At 35.3% G+C, this 17,739-nt stretch overlaps 1 protein-coding gene across 6 annotated transcripts in view; it reads left to right on the top strand.

Moving 5' to 3' along the window:
• FOCAD (focadhesin) overlaps positions 1 to 17,739 on the top strand; it is a 352,199-nt gene that overhangs the window by 187,553 nt on the left and 146,907 nt on the right. The window lies entirely within an intron of this gene.

Here is a 17,739-nt window from a genome sequence, read left to right as displayed (position 1 = left end):
TTATGGTCAGTCCCATCATTCCAAAGCCTTTTTTTAAAATAAAGATAGCAAAGTGTTCTTCAAATGAGCATATTTTTAAACTTCTGCTCTTGTTAAACTCCAGCATTTGTGATAATAGATGATTTAATATTGTGAATGTTTATACCTGTATTTAAACGAAGTTATTTTGGCTAATAATGTGCTATGGGCTTTCTTTTTTAAAAAATTATATTATGGGGCAGCTAATTGGCACAGTGGATAGAACACCAGCCCTGAAGTCAGGAGGAACTGAGTGCAAATCTTGCCTTAGACACTTAAAACTTCCTAGCTATTTGACTCTGGGCAAATCAGTTAACCCCAATTTCATCAGCCAAAAAAAAAATTATTTTAAACTTATACAAAATAGAAAAAGGAAAAAAAAACCATATGCATAGCAGAATAAGAGAAGATTCAGAATATGAAATATTAAGTTTCCATTTCAAGAAAGTCTATATAATAAATGCTATACATTGTGTTCATAGGTTTTCTTCTTTACTATGCTTTCTTGTAGGTTTTCTTCTCTGCTGTTCACTTTTTACATTATTCTTTTTTTTCTTCTTTCCTCCTCCCCATTCTTAAAGAAGGCTATAATTAAGCATGGATATATTTAAATATACATACAGAGAGACCTATAATGATGCACACAATATACATAGAGGCATTCATGTACTTCTATGTAAGGCCCATTACTCTTGTTTATCCTCTGTTTCTTTGAAAATGGATAACACTGGTGAAACAAGAATGCCCATTTTCACCATTATTATCCAGCATTGTACTAGAAATGTTGCCTTTATCAATAAGAAAAAAAGAAATTAAAGGAATTAGAATAGTCAATAATAAATAAAACTTTTACTTTTTGCAGATGCTGTGATAATATGCTTAAAGAACCCTAGAAAATCATCCAAAAACCTATTGGAATTGATTAACGGGCTTTAGCAAATAATGCACACAAATCATCAGCATTTCTATATATTACTGACAAAGCCCATCAACAAGAGATAGAAAGAGAAATTACATTTAAAATTATTATAGAGAAAATAAAATACTCGGGGGGGGGGGGCTGCCTGCCAAGAACCTTCAGAACTATATGACCATAATTACAAAATACTTCTCACACAAATAAAATCAGATCTAAAGAAAAATTAAAAATTAAAAAATTTTTAAAAAATTGGAAAAATATCAGTTGCTCATGGATAGGCCAAGCTAATACAATCACAATGACAATTCTGTCTTATGGATTTCTTGTTCAGTCACATACCAATCAAACTGTCAAAAATTATTTTTAGAACTAGAAAAAATAATAGCAAAATTCATCTGGAAGAAAATGTATAACACCATCTTTCATAAGGTCACATATTTCCATATTGTTCTAAATTTACCAACTCAGCATTTCCTAAACCACAGCAGTACTCCAACCTTATACTGCCTACTTATGTTAAACAGTTGAGGTATGATATTTCTAAAGGGATTTTGTAACCAGTGATTCTTAGGGAAGAAAGACAAATGTAAGTTTGTATATTCAACATAGACAACTTTTAAAAAATTAACTCCGATTTGTGATTTTATTGGCATAAAATTACCAGTGAGAAAACGTCAAGTGGGCACCTTCTCTGCAACAAACATTGTTCGGGTCGCCTGAGGGTTAAATGATTTACCCAGAGTCCCATGGCCAACATGTGCCAGAAAGTGGACTGAGACCCAGGCCTTCCACACCAGAGCCAGCTCATTATTTTGCTATGCCATCCTGTCTTAAACAAATGTCAAAAAGAAAAAAAAAACAACTTACAGTACATCAGACAATGAAAACAGATACTCTGTACACCAAAGAAGGCCCTCCCAAAAGCCTGAGCTTGGGAGAGCTGGAGTTCTGAATTGTTTCCCCCCTCCCCTTTATCAGCTGTGATTCTGTAATGGGAAAAATTAATAGGCGTCTCAGAATCATGAAGAAAAGCTCTTTCATCTTCCTCAGTTCCAAGAGTGTGCTGTGTTTTCAAAGAAGAGCATTGTATAATTGAGTAATAGATATCTAGCGTAGGGCATTTCCTGGGGATTCATGACCGGCTGGAAGAGTTCACTTCAGGCCATTTGTCACAGCCAGTGTTTTCCCCGGAAATGCCCTGTGCCAGGGGTTTGTGTGTGCGTGTTTTGAAGTGCTATTCTTACTTTATATATATTTATTTATTTTTAGAATTAAAAGGGGAAAGTAACTTTCCTTGTTATTCTCCCCACCTCTCCACCCCCATTCCTTCTGCACTGCCCTAACCCTTTCATTGTCCGTGGGTCTCCTTCAGAGCACCGTGGGGGGGCGGGGGGCGATTTTTCAATGGGGCGCCGGCTGGGTGAGAATGTTTTAAGGGAGTTAGTGCCTTGTAAAAAGCAGCCAAGTGCAACTCTAGTTTTTGTTAAGGCACTTTTTTAGGGTTATAAAAATCATTTATTATGGAAATGTAATCCATTGCTACATGGCCAGTTTCCCCAGCTGTATACAGTAATGTTTCTGTCACCAGCTGTGGCTGCAGTATTTATTACATTCTGGAAAACTTTTGCCTTTGTTTTGTTTGTGGGGGCCTTTGAGGGTGGCCCTTTTGTGTGACTTTGCAAATCTGTGTGTTAAATCTGGTTTGTAATCCACCAGAGAATGGACTTTCTTTTCTCCTGTACTGTGACTAGAGGTTATTTGTAGATGGGATGTATTTTAATTTCTGTGCCATCCTTCTCATCTTCGTGGACATGAAAGTGCTCCTCCATCGGCTTTTCAAATCTCTTTGGTTGCTAAGTCTTTTTATACATTGTGCAGGAATTATTTTCAGTTGGGGCCTTGTACCTCATCCTTGTTTTTAACTTCAGAAAGAAAAAAGTATCTAGTGTAAGATGAGTTTATTTTTACAAATGCTCACCCCAACTTCATTTCTTGCATTAGAAATGAAAATCTGTTGGTAGATAGTTTTGGGGGGAAAGTCTTTGCGTTTCCAAGAGAGAACTTAATGTGCTTGTGGATTTTCTAGGAGTAGTTCACACTTAGAAACCAAAAAAAACTTTTGGAAGAACTTAAATAGAAAAGGTAAGGGAAGAGGTGACTTTGATTTCTCACTATTCTTTAATTACTTGTTATTGCTTGAAAAACATAGTGAGGTCATATAAAGTTAAGTGGTATTCTGGAAACTGATAATATAATTTTTTTTTAAAAACTATTTCAGCCATAACAAATTTGTTCTTCTTTCACCTCTGTTTCTCATTTTTACCCTAAGGAGTATTGGAACTTTGGAACCCAAACTTTTGAAGCTATACTCTTCATGGCTAACTAAATGAAAGGCAGTTTCACTCGTTAGCACAAATCACATTTATGTTGATTTTAAAGAATGGCAGTAAGAATAGTTTTCGTACTTGAACTGGAATAATTATCTCAGTGGGTTATTAAGCAGTAATCTGATTGGACCATCTGCTTATGATGGAAAAATGCTTGTGTGAGTGCTCTGGGTCAACATGAACACTGTTCAGGGTTTCCAGCAGTGAGTTTCCGGATCTCAATCACTTGCTGAAGGCATTCTTTAAAAGATCAAACGGAGACGGACACTGGGAGGATTTTAATTATGCCAGTTAACATCAGAGGAGCCAGGGTCTGTGGCCGCAAATCATGCTCATCTGAATGAATGGCACTGAGCTGGAAATAATGTAATGACTCAAATGATGATAATTGTGTGCCATTATGCTATTGCAGTGAATTAAGAATATTGATTTAAGCTTATATGTGGGTGTAGGGTTTTCTTCTGGTGGAGGGAGAGGTGGGGGTGGGGGTGTAAAGAGAGAGAAGCAGTGAAGTAAGGCGACAGACTTGATTGGATTGATGTTTTGAAATGGTTTGGGAATTTGAACCTTTGATTGAGAGTGTCATTTTGGTACTACTAAGGAAATTAATAGGCCTATTAAAGAAAAATCCAAGTCTATGTAGTTCCTTTTTATCCTTTAAAGAGACCTAGAACAGAGCAGCATTTTGTGGTCTGGTGACATTATGTCTGAGGCATTTAAATTCATTTTCTCTCTCTTACACCCATGTGTTGATTAAAAAAAACCCCACAAACCATTGGGCCTCCCCTCCCAACAGTTTATTTACATATATGTTTATATTCATATAGATACACATATGCATATAAATATACACTCACATATGTGTGTCTATATGTAGTGTGATATATGTAGGGATACCATGAAGGGGCTCAGGTGGAGCTCCAAAAGTAGAAGTTCCCAGGATAGACCTTGCTGTCACTTACTCCTGTAATGCACACCACATATTGTAGGCTCTGGCAAAGGAAAGAGAATTTGTACAGAGAAGTATTAGAAATTGGGATATAGCAGAACTTTAACAGGATAGGCTAAGGAATATTTGCACAGGTGTGTTCAGGAGCAATTACACAGAGCTCTTCTCTAGCATCATGGAGCCAAGTTGTTGATCTTTTAAATCTGAGACTATTTTTATTTTAAAAGAAGGTAGATGTTTAAGTAGAAGGTACTTATAGTTGGTGGAATGATCTGTCTCTGGGTTTCAGTTTAAAAGCTTGATGCATTTTTTGGGTTGACCTAAATAAGCTTTTTGCAGTGAGAGGACTTTCATGTCTTTCTTGAAACTCCATAAATGTTGGGCTTCTTTCTCCTTGGAACAACAGCTCTCCTGGTGTTTATTGTACCTGTGGTGTTAAATAAGGTGTTCTTTCTCTGAAGAGCAGGGCTTACTGCTGCTACCTGATGTTAAGGGTCATTGGAGCACTTTAACTTGCTTAGGATGTTGACAGGACTATAGGACTTTCATCTGGAATAGTCTGGCTTCTCAGAAACAAAAGGAGGTCTTTGAGCATGTTTTATTTATTTCCCCATTTACTCAGTAGGAGTACACTTACTTGTCTTTAACCTGCTTTTTAGGCTACTTTACAGAAACTTTACACATATAATATAGAAACGTATTTTAGACTATCTTACAGAAATAAATGGGAAAATGAAATGGCGATGTATCTTATCCATTCTATATCTGCCAGATCTTCTTTGTCCCTAACATTAGTAGGTCTGTTGAGATTTAAAGATTCCAGGCAGTGTCATTCACTAGAGTGAAGGAGTCAGTCAGTGGACAGATAACTGGTTTGGGTATCTCTTTAGACCAGTGCTGTCACCCTGAAATAGAAATGATCCCTGTTGTTACAAACGGACTCAGAAAATCACACTTCACACAATCTGTTTGTATTTTCAATTAATTTCCCAAATAACAGCCCTATTATATTTTAATATTTAATATTAAATATTATCAGGACTGAGGACCCTGGGCTTGACATTTGTCTTAGGATTCTAGATGTATCTATGCTTAGAACTGACCCCTTGGCTTGAAGTGGAGAGATGATATAAGTTCCAGGTAAAGTTTTAAAGGAGTTTCCTCTTAGAAGTCCTAGATTCACGTCTTGTTTTTAGACATGTACTATGCGTGTGGCCATCACCTTTTGCTGAGAGAACACAATGGTAAAGGGCATACCTTGGAATCAAAGGCTCATTAGAGTTGAAAAGGGACCCTAAAGAGACCAAGGACTCAGTCTCTTTTGTGTATCATAATCTCATTTGACTTCATGTGAAGCCTATTCTTTCTTATGATAATGTGTGTGTGTGTGTGTGTGTGTGTATGTATGCTCATGTGTATTTTCAAAATACATGCAAAAGTAGTTTTCAGCATTTCACCCTTGCAAAACCTAATGTTTCAAATTTTTCTCCTTCCTTTCCCCTAGACAATGAATGATCCAATATAGGTTAAACATGTATAATTCTTCTAAATATATTTCCACATTTATCATGCTGTACAAGAAGAATCATATCCAAAAGGAACATAAAGTGAGAGAAAAAAAACAAGTAAATACCAACAAAAAAAGAGATGGAAATACTATGCTGTGATCCACATTTAGTCCCCATAGTCCTCTCTCTGGATGCAGTTGGTTCTCTCCATCCCAGGTTTATTGGAATTGCCCTGTATCACCTCCTTATTGAAAAGAACCATGTTCATCAGATTTGATCATGAATGATATATTTAAATACAGAAATACAGATGAGTAAAAAAGGAACAATTATCTGAATGTATTTTATTTTTTAAGGCAGGCTAAAAAAAACCCTTGGACTCATTGATCTATAAGATCTCTTTCAACTTTAATATCCTTGAGCTTGTGATTCCAGGGTATACCCTTTTGCATCGTGTCCTGGACATAGGTCATTTGGCCTCCAGAGGCCATTCAGAGGATGACTTGGGCTTAGCAGCATTGGATTCAGTGTCTCCTCTAACTCAGTGTCTAGTAATTATACCATTCTCCTCATTCTTGCATCTCAAAATATATTATATTTAAGTGCAGTTAGTTTAACCTTTACTCATTTTCAGGAAAGGAAATGGAAACTTTCATTATCTCACCCTTTAGCTGGGAACTATTAGAATTGAAGATTCCTACCTCTGTATCTGCTTTTAATCATCAGGTCACATGTCTTCCTTTTTCATAAATTAATTGGCCACTTTTCTCTTCTCCGAATTTCTAGATGTAGCTTCCAGAGCTCTTAGCAACCCCAAATTTAGCTTTTAAACAGAGTCAAAAGGAAGTTGTGGATGAATGGATGAAAGGAAGATGAGACAGAGAGACAGAGACAGAGAGACAGGGACAGAGACAGAATGAGAAAGAGAAGAAATAAAGATAAAAATAGGAATATAAATATTCGAAAATAATAAATATCTTCCACTTGATTGTGATGACTAGCTTTCTTTGGATTAGTTGAGGTATTTAAGAATACTGCATTTATTCAGGGCTGATTTGTACTAAATCAAGTCAAATCAACATATTTATTAATCACTTCCTGTGTGTCAAGCATTGTTAAGTGCTGGAGATACATAGCAGGCCAAAATAGTCTTTGCCCTCAAGAAGGTCGCAATAGAATTGGGGATAACAATGTAAACCCAATTTTGTAAAACAGTTCTTATCAGCAGTACAGCAGTGAAAATTCAGTGTTTATATTCCTTTTTTTTCCCCCTTCTTTTCTTTCCAGAACTTTATGCTGTGAAGAAACAATAAGTTTTTAGTTTGAGGTTTAGTCACTTACAGAGTATTGTTAACCTTCAGCCTGAAATACCCAGAATTGATGTACATGGATGATTTTCACCTTTGAATTGTGAGATTAATCATTTTTTCTTCTAAGCCTCCATTTTCTTAATGCATTGCATTTCTCTGGATATTTATTCACTTATGGTTTATTGTACCATGCTTCAGCTAACTTGTCATTTTAATAATCTTTTTGTCTTTGCTCTATTCTGATTTAGGAATTGTTCATAGACATCCTCCAATTCACCAGTGGGTTTGAGGCGGATTGGTTACCCTCAGAACAGGTTTACTATGTGCTTTGTGTTGGTGAAAAGTGGCACAACAAACCACAAATAAATAAATACCCAGAGTATGCCATATAACCACTGAGAAGATGGAGGCTTAATTGAGAAGACAGGCCCTGTGTCTGGGGATTCAAAGATAGGAAAAAGACAGTTTCTTGTCTCAAGGAGCACACAGTCTTATTTGGAATCTGCCATCTCAGGAGAATTGTCATTTGATTTCTTTAACTTTCCCTAAATACCAAATGTGAAACAAAATAAGTTGTCTCACTTAAGGAATCTAACCCATAGTTTCTCATCAGGTTTTTCTTGAGTATGTTAATGAATTAATTTATTTTTAATGCAAAAATTTCCATTATATGTTCATAGGCTTTCCTACTTTCACAGACATGGGGGAGAAAAATTATTCTGTCTCAGAGAAGACATATTTCTTCTCCTCTTTAAGTGAAACTTCCCCAGAAAATGGCTGGTTCTATATCTAGGCAGAGTTGCAGTAGAATTCAGGAGTCTGTGTATTTTTCTTATAGATAAGTTACACAGCTAATTTTCCAAGCTTTACTAGACTTTAAGGTTATTTTACTCATTTTAGTAATAACAATAGACACATATCCTTATACTTTACTTATTTTAGCTTTAAGGTTTATCAAGCATTTTATATCTCATCTGATCCTAACAAAAGTCCTGGACAGTAGGTACAACAGGTTGCATCATACCCATTTTGCAGATAGCAAAACTGAGGCTCAGAGAGGTGAAGTAATTTGTCCATGTCCCTGGAAATAGATAATTTTTTTTTTAATTTAATAGCCTTTTATTTACGGTTATATGCATGGGTAACTTTACAGCGTTAACAATTGCCAAACCTCTTGTTCCAATTTTTCACCTCTTACTCCCCACCCCCTCCCCCAGATGGCAGGATGACCAGTAGATATTAAATACATTAAAATATAAATTTGATACACAATAAGTATATATGACCAAAACATTATTTTGCTGTATAAAAAGAATCAGACTCTGAAATATTGTACAATTAGCTTGTGAAGGAAATCAAAAATGCAGGTGGGCATAAATATAGGGATTGGGAATTCAATGTAATGGTTTTTAGTCATCTCCCAGAGTTCTTTCTCTGGGCATAGCTGGTTCAGTTCATTACTGCTCCATTGGAAATGATTTGGTTGATCTCGTTGCTGAGGATGGCCTGGTCCATCAGAACTGGTCATCATATAGTATTGTTGTTGAAGTATATAATGATCTCCTGGTCCTGCTCATTTCACTCAGCATCAGTTCGTGTAAGTCTCTCCAGGCCTTTCTAAAATCATCCTGTTGGTCATTTCTTACAGAACAGTAATATTCTAATATTCATATACCACAATTTTTTCAACCATTCTCCAACTGATGGGGAAATAGATAATAAAGAAAAATAAGTATGCAGTACTTGCATGCCAGCTTCTCAGCCTTAGCTTTGGAGTCTGCATTGCGTGTACAATCATCTGTAAACAAAAAATCTCGCACCTACAATCCCTCCACTTAATTTTGGCTTGTGACCTTCAGTTGAAGAATTTGTTATCAGTGCAGTAACTGATCTTGATGCCGTGCTGTCCTCATTGAAAATATCTGACCACATGGTTTAAAACATCTTGCTTCAGCACACAGCCATGTTTCACTCCATTGGTGACTAGGCAAGCTCTAGCAGTGGTTCTCAAACTTTTGTTTTCAGTATCTTTATCCCATTAAAAATTATTGAGCATTTCTCCAAAACGTTTTTGTTTATCTGGATTATATTTATAGACATTTACCATATTGGAAATAAAAACTATTTTTGAATTTATAGACCCTCTAAAAGGGTTTCAGAGATCCCCAGGATTCTCTAGACCATACTTTGAGAACCACTGCCCTAGAGCATTGTCCCGAGCCTGGGCAAGCATCCCGTCTTGAAATTAATGGATGATACTGAGGAACTTAGGCAACCAACTGTTGATGTAACTTTCCATAGGTCCTTGCGACTGACAGTTATCAAAGGCCTCAGTCAGATAATGAGATTGACACCCATTGCGAGAGCTAGCTCAGTGTTTGGGAGGCTCCAAAGGAAAGTGTGCAAGAGGAGGTGTTAGCCTGACCACCAGACTGTCTGCGGAGCTCATTGCCGTGGGCCTGTGAAACTGAACCATGGACCGGCGCCATGCCAGAAAACGGAATCTCTTGCATTTGAATTACCTTCGGAAGATTCTTAAGATCTCCTGGCAGAGGAGATCATTATATACTTCAACAACAATACTATATGATGACCAGTTCTGATGGACCTGGCCAACCTCAGCAACAAGATCAACCAAATCATTTCTAATGGAGCAGTAATGAACTGAACCAGCTACGCCCAGAGAAAGAACTCTGGGAGATGACTAAAAACCATTACATTGAATTCCCAATCCCTATATTTATGCACACCTGCATTTTTGATTTCCTTCACAAGCTAATTGTACAATATTTCAGAGTCTGATTCTTTTTGTACAGCAAAATAGCATTTTGGTCATGTATACTTATTGTGTATCTAATTTATATTTTAATATATTAAACATCTACTGGTCATCCTGCCATCTAGGGGAGGGGGTGGGGGGGGTAAGAGGTGAAAAATTGGAACAAGAGGTTTGGCAATTGTTAATGCTGTAAAGTTACCCATGCATATATCCTGTAAATAAAAGGCTATTAAATTAAAAAAAAAAAAAAAAAAAGATCTCCTTGGCAGGAGAAGATACTAGACTCTGAGGTCCTTTCTTGAACTAAACTGCCAAATATTCCAACTCTGGTTCAGAGAGCCCAACTCCGTTGGGCTGGCCAAATGTATGCTTGCCAAAAAGAAGGACTCAAGCAGGGCTGGTGCTCAGGAGATGCCCAGAAAAAACGTACACTGACTCTCTCAAGTCTCTCCTAACAACTTTAGAATTGATTCTATGACATGGAAGATCCTGGCTCAGGTCTGCCCGGCAGTCCTGAACTCGTGATTTTTTCTTCCTGCCATTTGATCTTAGAGTGCATTTTGTTGTATCTCAGCCTGGTGTTTATGAGCTTTCTTTGCAGTTGGCAAATTCATGAAACCTGTGTTACATGTGTTCGCGTTGATTCCCTTTGTATTAATTACATATAGTTAGTGATCTTGGGAGGTAGTTCTTATTTTAGTCTGGGTAGACTGCTCAGCCTAGTTGTTAGTAATACTCCTGAGGATCACTTGTAAGATACAGGAATATAGCAGCATTTTTGTAGAAAAGAATTGGAATCAAGATAACTGCCCATAATTGTGAAATGTCTGAACCAATTGTATAAATGAATAAAAAGAATTTTTTGTATTCTTAAGATAGCCATCCAGTGAAATATAGAAGGACTTCTATGAACTGATACAGAGTGAAATGAGGAGAATCAGGAAAACAATTTACAAGATAACCACAACAATAATATGAAAGGAATCAGTTTTGAAAGTCTCTAGAGATCAGACTGAAGTAGTAATCAACCATGACTTTAAAAGACTGATAATGAGGTAGAAAGGTAATGATTTGGAGTTATAGAATAAGACATGTATTCTCAAACATGACCAATGTGTTGTTTTATTTTGCTTAACTGTGTATGTGTGTCCATGTCTGTGTGTATGTATTTGGAGCGAGGAGAATGGAGGAGCTTTAATGGGTAATAGACATAAAAAAGAACAATAATAACTTTTTAAAAATAAAAATAATGCCTTGGGGAAAAGCTACTATGATTTTTGAGCAGGGAGAGAGAGTGAAAGCCTTTTACAAATATTACCAAAATTTTTTTAAGCTCAGCTTGCAAATGATAACATTACAAGTAGCTTGCTTCAAAGAAAACTGTTAACTCAAGACAAAAGCAAAAAATGATTACAGTGAACACTAAATACAAATATTTATTTTTATTTAGGGAAGGAGATTTCCTAAATGGCCATTTACAGTTTTTAAGTTTCAGTATAATAAGCAATAAAATATCAAACTTTGGTCTATTCCTTATTCTTTCCTCTATAGGTAGAAATTTATATGCATCAATAGCACATTGAGTTGTAAGGTGGCTCATAGCTATCAAAATAAGATACTGGCTAATGAAAGACCACCTAGGATAGACACCTAATATGTGCAAGATTTTGTATTGGTGAGTGGAGCCAGGTTATCTCTGTAGGTTGAGTGGAATTCCTTTGGATGATGAGCTCTATCTTTTGGAAGATCAAGGAAAAAGTGGAAGTGGTGATATTGCCAGTGAAATGATGTCTTATTGAATTTAATAAGGGAAAAGACGCATGAGTTAAGTATCATGTCAGCTAGTACGTGTAAATTCATTTTTTTAAATAAGGTCAAATAACAAAGAAAGAGGAAAAAAAGAAAGAAGGCAAGAAAAATAAGAGTAAATTAATCAGCAGATATTTACTAAGCACCTGTTATATACCAAGAACTGTGTTAGGTATTGAGAATACAAATTAAAAGGGAAACAGTCCTTCCCTTCAGGAAGTTTACAGGTTCTGGAATGCAACAATGTACATAAATATAAATAAATATTTCATTATTCTGACCTGGGATATCCAGGCTTTTTGGGTCATCTTTGAAAAAAAAAATTTTTTTTAACCTTTTTACATCAAAAAACTCAAAAGAAATCTTAGCAAGTTTTCTTAGTACAATTCAGTTGGTATCAATTGTGACAAACTTCATTTGCTTTCTTTTTTTACCTACATACACATACACATACACATACACATACACATACACATACACAAATATAATTTCATTCCTTGCCCTCCCACAATTGGATGATATCAAAATCATACTTCTTAAAGAACAAAACAAAACACCTTCTCTAGTATCTCCTTAAATGTTGTTTGTCAAGCAGAACATTCTTCCAGAAGTCAAGTGGAAATTTTTAATGTTGACATTTAAATTGTTTTGTTCTTTTTTCCCTGTTTATTTGACTTTTCCCCCCTCTCCTTGTTCTTCTGATTCTTATCAATTTAAATAATTTGGTAGGAGTAGTTTTCAGTTATTGAGTTATAGTTGTTGGAGGCCAGTGTCTGGTGGAGAAATTACCCACTATAATTGGCAAAATGATTGTGTAAAAAAACCTAAGAAATTATTTTTGGTTTTCCAAATATGTTTCATAGTTTTATAAGCCCTTTGCAAAACAATAGCTATTACAAACTTACCAAGTGCTACTGAAAACCTAAAGTCACTTTAAGTAAGTTTTAAAGGAAATGCATCAAAATCCATTTCTACTGAAAAAAAGAGTATAGAAACTTGAATTTTCTATTAAAATAATCCCTTAGTCAAGTATCAATATAATTGTAAAATTACACATTAAAAATAAACCCAGGTAAAGTGAAATTAATTTTACTAATATATATCTATTTAGCTTCTACTATTCATCTTTCTTCTGCTTCTGGTCAGTGTCAGAAAACGTTAGCATAGGATAGTGGTCAATGTCCAGAATTCTTTAAAGTGGAATTTCCCCATTTCCCCCCAGACTCCAGGGGGCCATCATTGGGGAAACACCATCTTACAAGATCAAATCACTTCCCTTTCCTTCTTTTTTTTGAAGGTGGAGCCATGAACTCCAAAAATCATTTGCGGAGGAGATTCAGAAAATATATCTCATTTTCTATCTAGTTGCCTTACTTTGGAACATCTCTTAAATCTGGGCCTGGTACCCTATTTCCTTCAACTCCAAATTTTCAGCTTCTTTTTGTGTTATTTTCCACTACTAGACTGAAAGTGTTTTTGAGAGCAGAGTCAGTTTCTTTCTGTCCTATCTCTTTTCTATCTCAAAATATTTATTACAATATTTATTTTTACAATAAATTACAATATTTATATTTTCATGATAACAGAAGCAAAGTAAATACATATTCATTGAGCAATGGCTAAATAAATTGTAAAAGTGAGCATAATGGAATACTACTTATCTGGAACAAATAATGAAGGTAATTAATATAGAGAACTATATAAAGATAGTATAAACCAATGCAACATTTAAAAGAACAAATATTACAATATAGGTAAGAACCAGCATGTCTTGAAAAAAAAAGAGTTATGAGAAGTTAATCTTATTGCATCTATTTGCTGAAGTTGTCTGGCAACAAATGTTGCTTATTGTAGTTATTTTCAAACTTTGTAGGCATATTAATTATTTTGTTTTTACTTCCATTTTATGCTTTTGCCATTAAAAAATAGCTTTATGTGAAATGTGCCTAGGGAAATGATGGAAGAAATAGTAGTGGAAAATACAATGATAAAAAAATTAAATTATTTATTTATTGATAGCCTTATCTTAAAGCAGGAAAAAATGAAAAATAATGAAATTTAATAAGAATAATTGTAAAGTTCTATCCTTGAATTTTTAAAATTGTCTTTAGAAGTGCAATATAAATAGCTATAATTATAGTACTTTATGCAAAAATCATCTGGGACTCTTGGTCCTAGAGTAAATTCAACATTAGTAGTACAGTTTAACAGCTTCCAAAACGTATCAGGCTGGATTAAAAGGATCATGATGTCATAAATGAGGAAAGTAATATATGTGTGTGTGTGTATATGTATACACACACCTATATACACACTCACACATACTATATCTATGTACACATGATATATATGTATAAATATAAAATACCACCTTCTGTCATGTCTGTTGTTCTGTTCTACTCACTATGTTTTAGGCAATTTGGACAGCAACCATAAGTGGCAAGGGAAATGGACACATGATTATTTGAAGGAACCAGATGTGGTTAGCTTTTTTTTGGTGGGAGTGATCAAGGATCCTGTCAAGTTATTCATAGAATTTCTTTACTTCATCCGTTAGAACAGAGATTGGTAAAAAAACAAAAACAAAAATAAACTGCAGGTATTTATATAATATAATGGTTATTTTGCCTATGACCACTATCAGTAAAAACAAGGCTAGTTGTTTTTACAACTAGTATAGTATATAGCCTCCTGGAGTGTGATGCATTTCAGGCTTTCTATAGAACAACCCCATGAAGTATTCTTCCATTTTGATTCTTAATATTTTCAGGTATTTGCTATCGTCATAGGATCCTAAATATAAACTTAGAAGACATTTCTGAGATCACAAATGTAATCTTCTCATTTTAAAGATTGCCATTGAGGCCTAGAGTAGTTGAGTAACTTGTCCAAGGTCTTGAAGGCCATAAGGGACAGAGCCTGGTCAATACTGATATGAATGAATGCATGGATTGGAATAAAAACATTTCTACTGAGTGCTTATTGTATGCAGTCTTGTTCTCTTCTTCCAGTATTTAATAGTCATTGTAGAAATAGAGGGGAGTTACGCATGTACAAGGGCCATTTTGTTTTCATCCTATGTTTTGTGTGGTCAAAAAATTGATCACTTGTTGACCAAATTGGTGATGAACCTCTTTGTTTTGCCTTGGACAGCAGATGAATTTGTAATAACCAGGGCTATACTTTCAACACTTCCCTGCATCCTCACTTAGAATCTTTTAGATTTTGTAAATTCCTCTTCCATAGCCTTTGAAGATCCAGAGTTTTGACCCCTGATGATTAGTTTTCAGAATGGAATGTTTCTATAGTAGTCAGTGATTCTTATACATTTTGCCCCCTTGTATCAAGATTTCCAGTTTACTCTGAGAATCACCAGCTTATAAGGGACCTTGATGTCTCCATATATAGCATCATACTTCATTTAGCTGAGAGAGAGAGAGAGAGAGAGAGAGAGAGAGAGAGAGAGAGAGAGAGAGAGAGAGAGAGAATGAGAATATATTATTTAAAAAAAAACAACCTTTAGAATTTTCTGTGGAATAATTGGACCAAAGAAAAGCCAGAGGGTATCAAAAATTGATGTAAGCTTACTCAGTTAATAGATATATTCCAAGTATGATTTGTATACCATACACTTTGCTAGTTGTATGGAAATGTTGTGAATGACATAATTCCTGTTCACAAGGAAATTTTTACTCAAATGGTCTAGCTGTCAAGGTCATGTATAAATTTATACAGAGTAAGGAGCAATTGTGAAGATCAAATGAGTTAATATATGTAAAGTGCCTTGCAAACCTTACAGCACTTTATAAATGTGATTGTGATGATTACCATCATTTATTCATTTATGTATATTCATTTGAGACCTTGGGTTCTACTTTTGGCTTTTTTCTTGGCTCTCATCTCCTGTGTACCACTCATCCTCCATATGGGAGCCCTTTTTCTTGTGTCCAGTTCTGGAGAGGAAGAGGAGCTATTTGTGGCTTCTGAAATGTTATTGCTCCCACAGAGTAAGCTGTGACAAGTCCTCCTTGACCTGATATGGTTTTGAATGTAGGTACAGTGATGGGCCATATGTTTTATCATCTTACAGTCAGCCTGGCTAAGTTTAGAGAGGATCTTCATCATATTGGTTGCAAGGTGGTGCAGTTTTCAAGTAGGGGAACTTTTTAACACTTCCTACATTACAGAGGAGTTATGTTGGGTATCGGTAGCCTGTGTTGGTGACATCACAGGTTGCATGTGCATTGGTGTAGGGTGCACCTGCTGATGTCCTGTGGTTACTGGTTTGACAGGTAGATATCGAGCAGCTGTTTTGTTTCTTCTCGTTTTCATTTTAAAGCCCTCTTGATTAGATTCACAAGAGTCCAGGCAAATATAATTTTACTCATCCTTGTGAGGCATACTCCATTGCTGGCTAAAAGCCCATCATTCCTATATTTTAAGCCCTGGTTCAAAAATTCAAATCCCATTCTCAGGCACCATCTGCTCAACCAGCTGTTCACTTCTGAAATCGTTCTTTTTATTCTAAAATCCTTAACTTCAGTCAGCAGTCATGATGCAGATACCACCTGCACCCATAAGGTCTTTTGTTTCTTGCCTAGGATTTCATAATCCCTAGCAAAGCTTTCTAACATCCTTCTGAAAATATCATTTGTTTCTGTGTCTATCCATACAGGGGTCTTCAAGCTTTACTAGTCTTGGGAGGGTTTCTATTGTGTTGTGAATACATTTCTTGAAAAGATAGCCAATCTCTTTGTTGACATTTTCCATAGAATATTGTGGGCCTTTTTATTTATGTTGGGTTGATAATATGTATCCACTTTTTTTTTCCTCCACTAGTGTATCTCTTCTACCTGCTGCTTCCCCTGCTCCATTTCTTCCTATGGGATGAGGGTTCATAAGTAAAAAACAAGGGACCTTCACCTGACCATTTTTGTGTTAATCCAGCACAGACTGTGTTCAGTAATCATCACCACCCAATTCTGCTCAACTAAATTTAGCTAAGGCCATCTATTAACAGTTAATTATCTGTTTCTTTCATATCTTCCTAATTTAATTTTATTTTAAAAGTTTTTTTTAAAGTACTTTGAATGAAAAAGCATTTAAGGCCTTATCATATGCCAAGTTCTTTCTCTCAAAGAGGTTACAATCTCTTTTAATATCACATTGATCTTTTGAGATTAATTTCTCTCTTTCACCTCCACTTTGTTTTGCCTCATATTTCATGCTTATGGAAATAATATATTAAATAGAGTATGACTAAAAAGACAAATTACAGCAAGAACTAAATACTACCATACTCTTACATACTAATTTTAGCTGACATCATACATGATCCTTTTAAATTTGTAAAGCATTTTACACACACATTTCATTTGATCCTCACAACTACCCTATGTAGATGGTATGAGTATTGATTTTTTTATTTCACAGATCATGAGATGAAGATGCAAAGACATAAAATAATTTGCCCAGGGCCTACATATCAAGTAAAAAGTAGAGATGGAATTTTTTTTTATTAAGGCTTTTTATTTTCAAAACATATGCATGGATAATTTTTCAACATTGACCCTTGCAAAAACTTGTGTTACAAATTTTCCCCTCCTTTCCCCCACCCTCTCCCTAGATTGCAAGTAATCCAATATATGTTAAACATGTTAAAATATATGTTAAATCCAATATATGTATACATATTCATACAATTATCTTGCTGCACAAAAAAACAATTGGATCAACAAGGGAAAAATGAGAGAAAACAAAATGCAAGTGAACAACAACAAAAAAAGTAAAAATGCTATGTTGTTATCCACACTCAGTTCCCATAGTCTTCTCTCTGGGTGTAGCTGACTCTCTTCATCAGAAAACCATTGGAACTGATCTGAATCTTCTCATTATTGAAGAGAGTCATGTCCATCAGAATTGATCTTTGCATAATCTTGTTATTACTGTGTATAATGATCTGGTTCTGCTCATTTCAAATGGCATAGAGATAGAATTTGAACCCAAATCTTGCTACACTTTATTTCGCAGTAATCTTATTTAATACTTCTCTTTGGGTAT

Source organism: Sarcophilus harrisii, chromosome 1 (genome assembly GCF_902635505.1).
Source record: "Sarcophilus harrisii chromosome 1, mSarHar1.11, whole genome shotgun sequence".
Taxonomy (NCBI): Eukaryota; Metazoa; Chordata; class Mammalia; order Dasyuromorphia; family Dasyuridae; genus Sarcophilus; species Sarcophilus harrisii.
This window is presented reverse-complemented; position numbering and strand designations above follow the sequence as displayed.